The sequence below is a fragment of the Macaca thibetana genome, chromosome 17 (assembly GCF_024542745.1).
Source record: "Macaca thibetana thibetana isolate TM-01 chromosome 17, ASM2454274v1, whole genome shotgun sequence".
In the NCBI taxonomy this organism is placed as follows: Eukaryota; Metazoa; Chordata; class Mammalia; order Primates; family Cercopithecidae; genus Macaca; species Macaca thibetana.
The window spans coordinates 15,213,498-15,227,531 of NC_065594.1; the positions used below are offsets into that span (position 1 = coordinate 15,213,498).

Genomic DNA, 14,034 nt, shown 5'->3' on the forward strand with positions numbered 1-14,034 from the left:
TGGAACCCAGGTAAAACGACTCCAAAGGCCACAGAAGGTAAACAATTATTATATGCGTGTTCATTTTATTGTTACCATTGTAAAAAAAGAGGTACAGGCAAAGACATTTAAAGAGGATGTCCTATTGTTAACTGTATACTCTAAGTCAATTTTTATTTCCTGGTGAAAAACTAACTTAGAAATCTATAAAAACAGGATCAAACAGGCATCCAAATACAGGAAAAAGTTTATGGCACCTTTTTTATAAAAAGATGGAATGTAGTGAATTATCTTGATCCACATCAATAATACCATACATATACATAATTATAAATTGTTAGATAAATGTACAATTAAAATGTATAATTTTTATCTTCCAATCTGAGTTACACTAGTTTCCTGGTATTAGTGAAATGTAAGCAAACCCTTATGTAAAAAACTCCAGCTATTTGTGATGAGGGGTATCTAGGTTAAGGTCTTAGTTTCTAGAACTAGTCTACTCTGTAATATCCTCACAATTTTCCTGATTACCAACCTTTAGTGCCTATTCTACCACTCTACTTCTTTCACTTCTTTGGCTTGATAAATAATCTCCTTTTCCTGATCATATTATTTCTCTTTTTTTGTGTCAGTGCATCCCTCACAAACTCTAGAACTTTCTTTTCTGAATGCTACTTTTCATAAGAACCTCCTACCCCCATCTGTTTTAGCTTTTCAGAGAGGACTTAGAAGTGCACGGTTTCCTGGGTGTCACATATAGAAATGCAGAAAAGCTTTCAAGAATCCTATAATCCTTCTACCTGGCCAATATTCACTGAGGGCCGAAATCTGTACTGACTTGATGATTGGGGATGTGGAAATCTGGGAAAGAGGTATGTGGATGGTCCTATAAAAGTGGGAACAAAGGGTGAAATCTCTGTATTGCACAGTAATTTTCACCAGAGAGCACCCACTACGTAAGAGGCATTAAACCATATGGAACAAAGACTTAACCAGGAGATAGCATCTGGTTTCTGTTTTTGGTCACCCCAGTGGGTAGACAATGAGCTCATGATCAGTAACCACAGTGGCTGAGATGGCGACTTTGCGTTGGCTCAACATAACGGGCTCCTTCCCAGCAAGACTAATCTAGTACTGCTGCTGCTCAATGTCTAGCCTACCAACAAGAGACGACAACATAAGCCGCTGTTACTGTGCCATCTTTCAAGATCAATCAGCTGCTTGGTGGCAAGAGTTGATTATACTAGATGCCTTCCAACCTCAAAACAGCAACAATTCATCCTGACAAGTGTTCCTGATACAGTTTTACCTTTCCTACCACAGTGCCTCAGCCAGCAACATACTTTGGCAATCTATCAGTTCTGAGAAGGAAGTTTGTTTGTTTGTTTGACTCAAAAGGGCTCTGTTAGGCCAAAAAACAATCTTACCATCCTTTTCAGGTGGGACTGGCTGGACAGTCAACTGGCTGATATCTAAGACTGGCAGCCTAGCATAATTAGTGGCTCAGAGCATATGAGTTGAAGGCAGAATGCTAGGCATAGAGCTAAATTTGTAGCAAAGAAAACCCACACTGCCACTAGAAGATAACTTGTGCCTGTTCTGTAGGAAAGCTGGATTCTTTATGATTAGACTTGCCTCCAGAGCCTGCCCTGTGATCACAGAACTGAACATCAGAAATACACCATTGGGAACTTGCTGTTGGAACTCACTGCAGAGCATTTGTGAGTTTAGGTAAATTCATCAGTTGATTTTAGCCCAATAGACCCAGGTGCCAATTTACTCTAAATCGGCTTAGGTCTGGGTTGTTTAATCATACCACACTTTTTAGTTTTCTCTTATATTCTGGGAAAACCATTAAGAGATGCCCCTGCTGAGAGACTTTCACATGCAGAAACTTTTTCAGGAAGTTCATACAGAGGAATAACTGTCTACCCCTCTAGTGCTGCCCAGAAATGCTCGGCCCCACCCAACTGGAATCTACCACCCAGAAATGACTTATGTTAACAATTAAACCTCCTCTGCCAACACTTCAGCACATAGTGTTCAGATTACCAAATACACAGTCCTTGGGGAGGTATGTGATCTCATCCTTAGACAAAAAGGAGATGAGTGGAAATAATTTTCTAAGGCCAGCCTGACCCACTGTCACATAATGCTATTGGAACTGTACCAGCATGACTGTGCCAGCACCTGAGGAATGATGAACACCTCCATCTCCTTCTGGGTGTGAAAGTATGTAATATATTGATTTACTGCTAGATGTAGTCTCCTACTGGCCCTGTCCTGCTAGTCTTGGACTTCTAACATGTGCCACAAAGATTAGTTCTAATACCTAAATAAATAAAAGTACTACTAGCTTTGAACTATACCTAGGAATTCAAGTCATGCTTCAAATATGCTTTTAATTGTGGCTCAAGCCTTCAATCATGAAAACCTGAAGATTCCCTGCCCCAGCTGAAAGGATAAAGGTGGCTGGAGGGGTGAAGATTGGTATATACTGGATAGCCCAACATAGATCTTTAAAGAACGATTTTTACCTAGGAAGTATGCTCTGGGCTCTGCTCTGTGCATAAAAGTGCCATCTAACTATAGGTCCAGAGCTAGTGGGCTTGGTTTCTTGAACTGTCTCTGTGCCCAGCTCTGGATCAGTGGTGGGGGTGAGCATCTCTTTTCTAAGAGATACTATGGTTGGCCAGTCTATGTAAGGTCTCCACCTTTAAACTAATGAGCTCTGGGGACATATAAAGCAGTGAAAACTCTTTTGATATAAACATATGATTGAAAGAAGGAGAAAATACAATTTGCAGAAGGAGGGGAGTTCTGTCCTAGAAGAAGTCAGAGGGAATGCTGATCAAACCAAACCAAAATGCCCTCTACAAAGGAGATGTTAAAGCCCAGTGTTTGGCCATGGTATATGGGTTTCTGAAAAGGAGTGGGAGAGGGAGGGTTTAATAGAATTAAGCAGTTCAAGGAATTGTGAGGCTATAGTATTTGTTGAATTTACAATCAAGTTCCCTAAAACATTGGTAGGAAAGTAGAGAAAAAAAGGGTTAGAGGTCAGAGCAATAATACACTCATTTGGTTTAAAATTTAATCCCCAACTGATAACTGATCATTTTCAGTAACTCCAATGAGTTCTCCCATTCTTGCAAATTAAAGGGAAAAAATCTTTAAGTCAAATTCTCTCAATCATATTGGTCATGATCTAGGTCACTAAATCTATTAAAAGAATCCTTCAAAGAAAAATGGAAGCAGTTGATTTAAATCTCCACAAAGCAAAACTGCAAGATATTTCAGAGCTCATACCTTCCGGAAACACATCTACTTCTCTAAACACTTTATTCTCTCTTAGATACTTCTTAACAATTATTAGAATTTTAAAAATTATATTAAGAGAATAATTCGGTGAAACAGGGCAAGTTCCAGTCTCTCAAAATAATTCTAGTGATAAAACAAATCCCTGAGAAATGACACATCCTCACTATATATATTCGACCAACATCCCTGTTAAAACGTAATTGGGTGATATTTCTCAGGTAGGTATTATTCTTCTTCAAAAATTAATTACACACTAGTATCATAAATGGTTTCCAGTTCCCTTCCCCCAAATACAAATTTGCTCCGGAAGAAAATCAATAAAAGGCAAACATATGCAAGAAGCTAAACTGAGTCATTTTACAGAAAATTAAAGCCCTATGAAATAAACTGCTCAATATGAAGAGCTTTTGAAGGGATAATCAGGGGGTGAGGGAGGTAGTTCAAAATTCTGCTACATGGACGCTTGCTCCAAGAATTCCAAGTTTAGGCTACCATAGTAACGTAGATCAGTTACATAATTTGTTAAATATATTTATAGATGTAAAATGAATCCAACCCTTTTTAGTATAGTTTTAATGGAAAATGTATTCTAAGTTCTAAAAGAAGTTAGCTTACAAATAACTTTCTGGAACACAAATTATTTTTGCATTAAAGATGACCTGAATTAGATGGGATTCAAAACTTTAGAAATTCATACCCCAAAAACGTACATTCAAATAGCATTTAAAATTACAGGCAATACGTGATTAAAAGCCAAAATGTGAAACATAGACAATAAATACTTCAGAAGTTTTTAAAAGAAGTTGATCAATATGGGCTACAGAGTCCTTAAAATGAGAAGGATTTCGATGGAAAAAGTGAAATGGAAGGAGCTATATATTGGTCACAGGCTTGAATCAGAAACAATTATTTAATGGTAGTGATAGAGCTGAAGCAAAATATTTCAGCAATAAATAAAAGACAAAGTAGGATACCTAGGGAAGGACCTGGATAAAGAAGGCTTAACATGTTAGGCTCAGGAGTCTAAGAACTGGGAGCTGTTCCAAGTTACTAAAGAAGAGACATGATAAAAACAGGGACTTAGGAATATTAGTCAAGTGGCAGTCTCTATGACAGAGGATGTTTTCTGTTACTTTCAGGTGTGAATTTGCAATTCTAACTCCTGAGGCTTAAACATTTTTAATATACCTGTACTTCCTTTGTGACTTAGACTATATCTTACTGCTGTTCCCAACCTGACTAGATTCCTTGTCTCGTAGCCTAATTTTACAATTCATTCATTTATTCAAAAACTGCCTATGAAGCACCTCTTATGTGTCAGGCATTGTGCTAGGGATAGCACACTAAGAATTACAAACCTAGACTCTGTCCTCATGAAGCTGAGAATCTGATGGGGGTTCAGAATGTGGTCTATCTTGATGAATGTTACATGTGAGCTTGAGAAGAATCTGTGTTCTGGTGGTGTTGGATGGAATATTCAATAAATGTCAATTAGATCAAGTTGGTTGGTAGCACTTTTCAGGTCAACTGCCTGCTTATCAAGCACTGACAGTGAGATGTTGAAGTCTCCAACTTTCATAATGGATTTGTCTATTTTCCCTCCAGTAATTAATCAAAGTTACCATTCAGGTACACCTACCAGTTTACAATTCTAGCAGTTCTCATTTTAGGTGAACAGATCTCAATTGTGACTGTCCACTTTTTTCTGTTTATCCAGATTTCAGGGTAGGAGTTTGCCCTGCAAACACAATTTTCTAATGGGTCTAAGAAAAGTCACTGATTTTCAGTTTGTTCACCGTGTTCTTGTTGTAATGACAAGATTGAAAACTTTCAAGCTGTATACATGTTCTAGCTGAAACAAGGAGTCACATACTTTGATCCCCTTTTCTAACTGAAATGAAAAGAATGAATTCTCCAAATCATGGCTGCATACCCTGTAACTGAAACCTTATTAATCTGCTCTGGCAGTGATATCACATCAGGCAAAGTAGCTGCAATTGAGGCTACTAATTTCAGTCTGTAGTGCCTACAGTTTTTCCCCAAGAGACATCCAGTTTCTGCAGCCATTAGGCTGGCAAATTAAAGACAGCTATGATAGATACCAGTATATTTGCATCTTTTAAGTCTTTAATTATGGCACTAATCTCTACTGTCTTCCCTGGGATAAGACATGTTTTTGATTTACAGTTTTGGTCTGGTGAAGGGAGCAGTTTCAGAAGTTTTTATTTGGTCTTTTCCCTACCATGATAGCTTTTACTTCAGAGATTAGGGACCCATAAGGGAATAACTTTCAACTGTCAAGTATATCTATTTCAATTATGTACTTGGTGATGGAGATAATTATCACTGCAGGGGTAGGGGAGTCTGTGGGCACATTGAGCCCACTGTGATTTGGAATTTGGTCATAGATTTTCTGGGAATCAATGTCAACTCGGAGTCTGTGCTCAATCATCCTTGAGAACTAGTTATTTCTTTTCCTCAGTGTCCAGTCACCTGTGTAAATGGCCAGAGATCCCTTTTGGAAGGACTATGGATACTGTCATAACATAAACTTTGACTAGTATTGCAGGGCCCTTCTTAGGAATCCAGTCACTTCTAGGCCGGGCGCAGTGGCTCAAGCCTGTAATCCCAGCACTTTGGGAGGCCGAGGCGGGCGGATCACAAGGTCAGGAGATCGAGACCACAGTGAAACCCCGTCTCTACTAAAAATACAAAAAATTAGCCGGGCGCGGTGGCGGGCGCCTGTAGTCCCAGCTACTCAGGAGGCTGAGGCAGGAGAATGGCGGGAACCCGGGAGGCGGAGCTTGCAGTGAGCCGAGATCGCGCCACTGCACTCCAGCCTGGGCAACAGCGTGAGACTCCGTCTCAAAAAAAAAAAAAAAAAAAAAAAAAGGAATCCAGTCACTTCTTTGGTCAGTAGTTTCTGGTTCTGGAAATTGGTTCAGATCTGGGAAATGAGTAAAAGAATTATGCTTTCTGCTGGGCTGTCCTCAGCCTCCTGCTCCTATGTTTTTGCTTTTCTTTCTTTAACTAGAGATGCTGAACAGCACCATTCTTAATTGCCTTTGCAGCCAGGGGAGGAGGTGGGTGCAGCTCCTGAGGAGGAAACCAGTTGTCTTGTTGGGAAGAGGCCTCCACAGCATCTTCCAGCACAGTGGATACTCTTTTAGCCCTTATTAGGGAAGGGTGGGCCACCTCTGCACACCTGGAGGGTCCAGGTAGACTTGTAGAATCCAGATCCTCAGGGGCACCTATCCAGATATCCCATCAGAGTTTTCAAGATCCCTGGTCATCCCTATCAGGGCCTTGCCCTTCACATAACAGACCTACCTGGGCTGGGCATTCAGATGCCTCTGGAGCTCTGCAACTCTCACAATTAGGTCTTTAGCCTATTGTTTTACCCTGTCCACCCTTCCACTACTGGTATAGAGGGCCTCTTATGAGGCTACCACTAAGGCTTTCTGGTTTCACATACTTGTTAACAGTCCTCAGCCTCTCATTATCCATATGTAGGCTGTCAATACAACTTGGTAGCAAATGCCTGCATCATGGCTTCTTCCACAGTACTCCACTCCAACAGGACATTTTCCAAGGTCATCATCAGTGCAATCTTTATGAAATGAACTGCCACGTTGGGCCAGGATCTACTGTTGTCACATCTACCAATCAGAACAGATCCTCTTCCTGCTACACAGTGATTGAGCCAGTTACAAATTACCTCCTATTTTCTCATATTACTATTCTTACTCCTAGTTTTAGACCTGGTCTTCTGAGAAGCAGACACTATGATGGGATTACATGTGAAAGGATCATGTTATGAGACACACCCATGTAAAAGGAAATAGGGAGCAGGAAGAGGCCAGGAGAGCAGTCTGACAGTAATGCAAGTCTTAGCCCTAGTAAAGGACAGGGAGAGAAGCTTGGCTGGGAGCAGAAACGTCCTAGGCTGTAATGTAGTCTAGGAAAAGTTTGGCAAAGCCAACCAAGAGTGCTCACATCTGCAGCACATATACTAAAATTAGAATGATACAGAGAAGATTAGCATAGTCCCTGTGCAAGAATGACACACAAATTCATGAAGAATTTCATATTTTTTTAAGTTAGAAAAGATTAGAGTCCTATCTTCGACCTCCTTAAACAGAATAACTCTCAGCTAACAATTTTGTATCCAGCAAAACTAAGTTTCATAAATGAAGGAGAAATAAAGTCATTTTCAGACAAACAAATGCTGAGGGAATTTGTCACTACCAAACCAGAACTATAAGAAATGCTAAAAGGAGTTTTAGACCTTGAAACAAAAGCCCAATATGTACCAAACAGAACCTCTTGAAACCTTAAAACTCACAGGGCCTATAAAACAATAACACAATGAAAAAAAAAACTAGGTAATAATTAATATGATGAAGAGAACAATGCCTTGTATCTCAACATTAACACTGAATGTAAATGGTCTAAATACTCTGCTTAAAAAATACAGAATGAATTAAAAAAAAATCACAAACCAAATATCTACTGTCTTCAAGAGACTCACCTAACATGGAAGGATTCATATAAACTCAAGGTTAAAAGGTGCAAAAAGATATTTCATGCAAATAGAAACCAAAAGTGAGCAGTAGTAGGTATTCTTATATCAGACAAAACAGACTTAAAAGCAGTAACACATTAAAAAAAGCAAAGATGGTCAGTATATAATGACAAAAGGATCAATTAAAGAAGAAGATATTTTAATTCTAAATTTATATGCACCTAACACTGGAGCTCCCAGATTTATAAAACATTTTAAAATGTTTAAATTTTAAAAATTACTACTAGATCTAAGAAATGAGACAGCAACACAATAATGGTGGAAGACGCCATTGACAGCACTAGACAGATTTTTGAGTCAGAAAGTCAACAAACAGTGAACTTAAATGACACTCCAGAACAAATGGACTTAACAGATATTTACAGAACATTCTTCTCATCAGCACATGGAACATTCTCCAAGACAGACCATATGATAGGCCACAAAATAAATCTCAATAAATTTTTTAAAATTGAAATCATATCAAGTATATTCTCACACAACAGAGCAATAAAAGTAGAAATCAACTCCAAAAAGAACCCTCAGAACTATACAAATACGTGCAAATTAAATAATCTGCTCCTGAATGATATCTGGGTTAAATCAGTAAGAAACAGAAACCCTGAACAGATCAATAACAAGCAACAAGATTGAACCAGTAATTTAAAAGTTGCCAAAACAACAACAACAACAACAACACCCAGGACCAGTTGGATTCACAGCTAAATTCTATCAGGCATTCAAAGAAGAACTGGTATCAATCCTACTGAAACTATTCCAAAAGACTGAGAAAGAGGGAATCCTTCCTAAATCATTCTATGAAGCCAGTATCACCCTGATACTAACACCTGGGAAGGATTCAACAACAAAAGAAAACTACAGACCAATTTCCCTGAGGAACATAGAGGCAGAAATCCTCAACAAAATACTAGCTAACTGAATCCAACAGCACATCAAAAAGATAATGTATTTTGATCAAGTGGGTTTCATTCCAGGGATGCAGGGATGATTTAACATATGCAAGTTAATAAATGTGATATATCACATAAACAGAATTAAAAACAAAAACCATATGATCATCTCAATAGATGCAGAAAAAGCACTGGACAAAATCCAGCATCACTTTGTGATAAAAACTCTCAACAAACTAGACATAGAAGGGACTTACTTCAAAATAATAAAAGCCATACATGACAAACCCACAGCCAACATCACACTGAATTGGGAAAAGTTGAAAGCATTCCCCCTGAGAACAGGAACAAGACAAGGATGCCTACTTGCACCACTCCTATTGAATATAGTTCTGGAAGTCCTACCCAGAGCATTCGGGCAAGAGAAAGAAATAAAGAGCATCCAAATTAGAAAAGAGGAATCCAAACTATTGCTGTTTTCAGATGACATGATTGTATACCTAGAAAATCCTGAAGACTCCTCCTAAAAGACCCCTAGATTTGATAAACAAATTGAGTAAAGGTTGCAAAATCAATGTACACAAATCAGTAGCACTGCTGCACAACAAAATGACCAAGTTGAGAATCAAATTAAGAACTCAATCTCTTTTACAATAGCTGCAAAAACAAAACAAAACAAACAAACAAAAAAACTAGGAATATACTTAACAAAGCATGTGAAAGACCTCTACAAGGAGAACTACAAACTACTGCTGAAAGAAATCACCGATGACACACACACAAAACGAAATGCATCCCATGCTCATGAACTGGAAGAATCATTGTTGTGAAAAGGACCATATTGCCCAAAGCAATGTATAGATTCAGTGCAATTCCCATCAAAATACAAACATCAGTTTTCAATGAATTAGAAAAAAAATTCCTAAAATTCATATGGAACCAAAAAAGAGCCCAAATAGCCAAAGCAATCCTAATCAAAAAGAACAACTCTGGAAGCAGCATATTACCAGACTTCAAATTATACTACAAGGGTATAGTTACCAAAACAGCATGGTACTGGTATAAAAAACAGGCACATAGATTAATGGAACAGAATAGAGAACCCAGAAATAAAGCCAAATACTTACAGCCAGCTGATCTTCGACAAAGCATACAAAAACATAACTTGGGGAATGGACCCCCCTTTTAATAAATGGTGCTGGGAAAACTAGCAATCCACATGTAGAAGAATGAAACTGGATCCCTATCTCTTACCTTATATAAAAATCAACTCAAGATGGATCAAAGACTTAAATATAAGATCTGGAAGTATAAAAATTCTAGAAGACAAGGCTGGAAAAATTCTCATAGACATTGGCCTAGGCAAAGAATTCATGACTAAGATGCAAAAAGCAAACGCAACAAAAACAAAAATAAATGAGACCTAATTAAACTAAAAAGCTTCTGCAGAGTAAAAGGCATAATAATCAAAGCAAACACACAACTCACAGAATGGGAGAAAATATTTGTAAACCACACATCTGATAAAGGACTAGAATCTAGAATCTACAAGGAACTCAAACAAATCAGCAAGAAAAAAAAAATCCCATCAAAAAGTGGGCAAGGACATGAATAGATATTTCTCAAATGAAGATATACAAATGGCCAACAAACATATGGAAAAATGCTCAACATCACTAATCCTCAGGGAAATGTAAATTAAAACCACAAAGATGCTACCTTACTCCTGCAAGGCTATTAAAAAGTCAAAAAACAATAGATGTTAGCATGGATGTAGGGAAAAGGGAACTCTTATACACTGCTGACGGGAATGTAAATTAGTACAACCTCTATAGAAAACAGTATGGAGATTCCTTAAAGAGCTAAAAGTAGATCTACCATTTGATCCAGCAATCACACTACTGGGTATCTACCCAAAGAAAAAGAAGTCATTATACAAAAAAGACACTTGCACACATATGTTTTTAGCAGCACAGTTCACAATTGCAAAGGTGTGGAACCAACCTAAGTGCCCATCAGCTAACAAGTAGATAAAGCAAATGTGGTTATATATACACCATGGAATACTACTCAGGCATTAAAAGGAATGAAATAATGTCTTCTGCATTAACTTGGATGGAATAGAAGGGTAATATTCTAAGTGAAGTAACACAGGAGTAGAAAACTAAAAACTGTATGTTCTAACTTGTAAGTGGGAGCTTTACTGTGAGTACACAAAAGCATACAGAGTGATATAATGAACTTTAGAGACCCAGAAGCGGGTGGCTGGCAGGCAAGGAAGGGATAAAAAAAACTACACATTAGTGGCCGGTTGTGGTGGCTCATGCCTATAATCCCAGCACTTTGGGAGGATGAGGCGGGTGGATCACAAGGTCAGGAGTTCAAGACCAGCCTGATCAACATGGTGAAACCCCGTCTCTACTAAAAATACAAAAAAATTAGCCAGGAGTGGTGGTGCATGCCTGTAATCCCAGCTACTGAGGAGGCTGAGGCAGGAGAATCGCTTGAATCCAGGAGGCGGAGGTTGCAGTGAGCCAAGATTGTACCACTGCACCCCTGCCTGGGTGACAGAGTGAGACTCCATCTCAAAAAAGAAAAAAACTAAAACTAAACTAAAATAATAATAAAAACTACACATTAGGGACAATGTATACTACTTGGGTGATGAGTGCACTAAAATCTTAGAATTCACCACTGTATAATTCATCCATGTGACAAAAAGAAAACACACACACACACACACACACACACACACACGTACCCCAAAATGTATTGAAATAAAAACTTTTTGAAAAAAGCCATCAGGGAACTTGAAGTCGAAGTCAGCTGACAATGGAGTCCCATGCTTCGCAGGAATGGGTCTGCCTTAGTAGCTCCACTGCACTTAGTCATAGGCGGAGAATAGCCCTTAGGAAGTATAAACCTGATACAAAAGTAGTAACACAGGTAGAATTTTTTTGAAGCCCAGCACCTATGGTCCTCAGTTAACCTTCCTGTCCTGGGAAGTCTGTGAGGTTCATTGTTGGGTCACCATACTAACTTTTCTATTTTTTTTAAATTATTTTTTCTCTTATTTTTTCTTCCTATTTCTTCCCATTCAACACGCTAACTTTTCTAAAGGGCATTTCAGGTTTTTTGCTGAAGAATACTCTAATCTCCTAACCCTTAACGTTTAATCCTAGCTGCTGGTTTCATGGAGTAGGGCAGGAGAAGAGAGCTGAGAGTTCCATTATTCAAACTGCATATTTTCATTTGATCCCATCATTCTTAGACCTCTATCTCACTCACACTTCTCTGTGTCTGAAACTCCAGAGTACAAGAGCTATTGCAGTTTAATTTCTCCAGAAAATAGACTCCTAACTGAAGGAGAGTATCCTGGCTGCATGGGATGGCAGAGGGGTTCCAGTGACCAACTGCTCCATGTGTTTATCTTCAACTGTCTCTCAGTTTTCAGCTCCTTTCTCACCTCCATCTTCTTCCATATCTGCCAAGTTCTAAAGAACTAAGCAGGTCAGAAGAGTGAATGCATTATTTTCACCAATATTCTTCTCTACAGGCACTCTGTTGTTGCTTCCTCAACTTCTATCAAGTCAATTTGTATTCTTCCAGCTATGAGCCTTGCAAAATTTGTTTAAATCACTCGCCTGCTGAGATTTCTTCTTATCCATTCATTTCAATGATCAGCTATCATTTCTTGTCTAATAAATATCAGATCCAAATGTAAAAGTAGGCCCCTGGGTGCCTATTCTTAACATTTTCTTCACACTTCAAACTCAACTTTACCAAAATAAAAATTATGATTTTACTTAAACCAATTATACCCAGTTTTCCAATTTTACATGTGTTATTGGATTTTGTCAGGTGGGAGTACTTTAGGAATTTTATACATGGGAAGAATATGGGTTTGTGAGACAGGAGCATGTAAGAGTGAACACACCAAATGATGTAATAGTCATAAAAAAAATTTCCTAACTGAGGCCCCACACACATACTACCTTACTTACTAGTTTCACAAGCAAAACATGTTTTGACTAAAATGGGGAACATTCTAATTAGGCATATTTGCATTTTTTAAGCACAATACTACTACTGCTTCAATAATATTTCTACTATTCTGCTAGATTTAAAAATAATAATTTTATACTCAAAAACTGTGAATTCTAAAATAGATCACATTTGAGATCGTTAACAACCCACCCTGGTATTTAAGTTAGAAATTCCATCAATGTTTTTATTTAAAATTTTTTTATAATGTGCTAATTTCTAAAGCCTTATAGGCACCATGTGGAAAACGTATTAAGAAGCAGCTTCATAGGAGTTGTGGTCTTCGTGCCTTGTCCTTCTTTCTTTCTTCACCATTGTCTTTAGCTTTAAGCTTTAACACCTTGGTTTCTTCTTCCAGCCTCTACCACATGACTTTGTCTCCCAGCTCTGTGGGTGTTCATTCTGTCCAGGCTCAACATAGAGACACAAAGTATTTTCTCTTCTGCAGTTAGCCTCAGCACTGCCCCCACACAGTTATAGCTGGTGTGGTCCAGAATTCCTGGAACCCACTTCACTCTCCTTCTCTGCACCTGCTTCTTACAAGTTGTGTTTTAGACATACTATGCTTTGAAATTATACTATAACTCAGGAAGTTATGATGTGTCATTGGGGCAATCTCATGGGAATAAGGCCAGCATAAAAATAAATTATCCTGGGGAGAAGACAACACCACATTATAGATTTTGCAAAAACTACAGCAATCATGAAATAACCTGGACCATAAACAAGAAGATATTTGTAATCATCCATTTATAATATACATACTAGAGATCCCTGTAAAATATAAAACTATACTACAATAACTTTAAAGTTCCCTCTTTTACTGACTCCAAAATGAACTAGATATCTTCAAAACAGAGGAACAGACTCTCTCATTCCATCATTTCCAATTCACTGGACCACTCATAACTTAATGTTCTTGATCTTCCCAAGGAGCTGCTTTTATCTGATTATACAAATCAATGGTAATATACCAGAAAACTGCAGCCTGGAAAGACAAAGCAATGCCACAGTTAAACTGAAAACTCTGTTAGATATTAACAACAACGAAAATCACATACATGGCCGAGACGGGCGGATCATGAGGTCAGGAGATCGAGACCATCCTGGATAACCCAGTGAAACCCCGTCTCTACTAAAAAATACAAAAAAAAAAATTAGCCGGGCGAGGTGGCGGGCGCCTGTAGTCCCAGCTACGCGGGAGGCTGAGGCAGGAGA

General features: G+C 38.4%; 1 protein-coding gene and 1 non-coding gene across 4 annotated transcripts in view; one reads left to right on the forward strand and one right to left on the reverse strand.

Annotated features, from left to right (window-relative positions):
* Window positions 1-14,034, reverse strand: part of CCDC169 (coiled-coil domain containing 169) — a 62,097-nt gene that overhangs the window by 26,981 nt on the left and 21,082 nt on the right. The window lies entirely within an intron of this gene.
* On the forward strand, window positions 7,286-7,392 carry LOC126940935 (U6 spliceosomal RNA). The gene has a single exon (XR_007720993.1). It is a non-coding gene; the product is annotated as a U6 spliceosomal RNA (small nuclear RNA).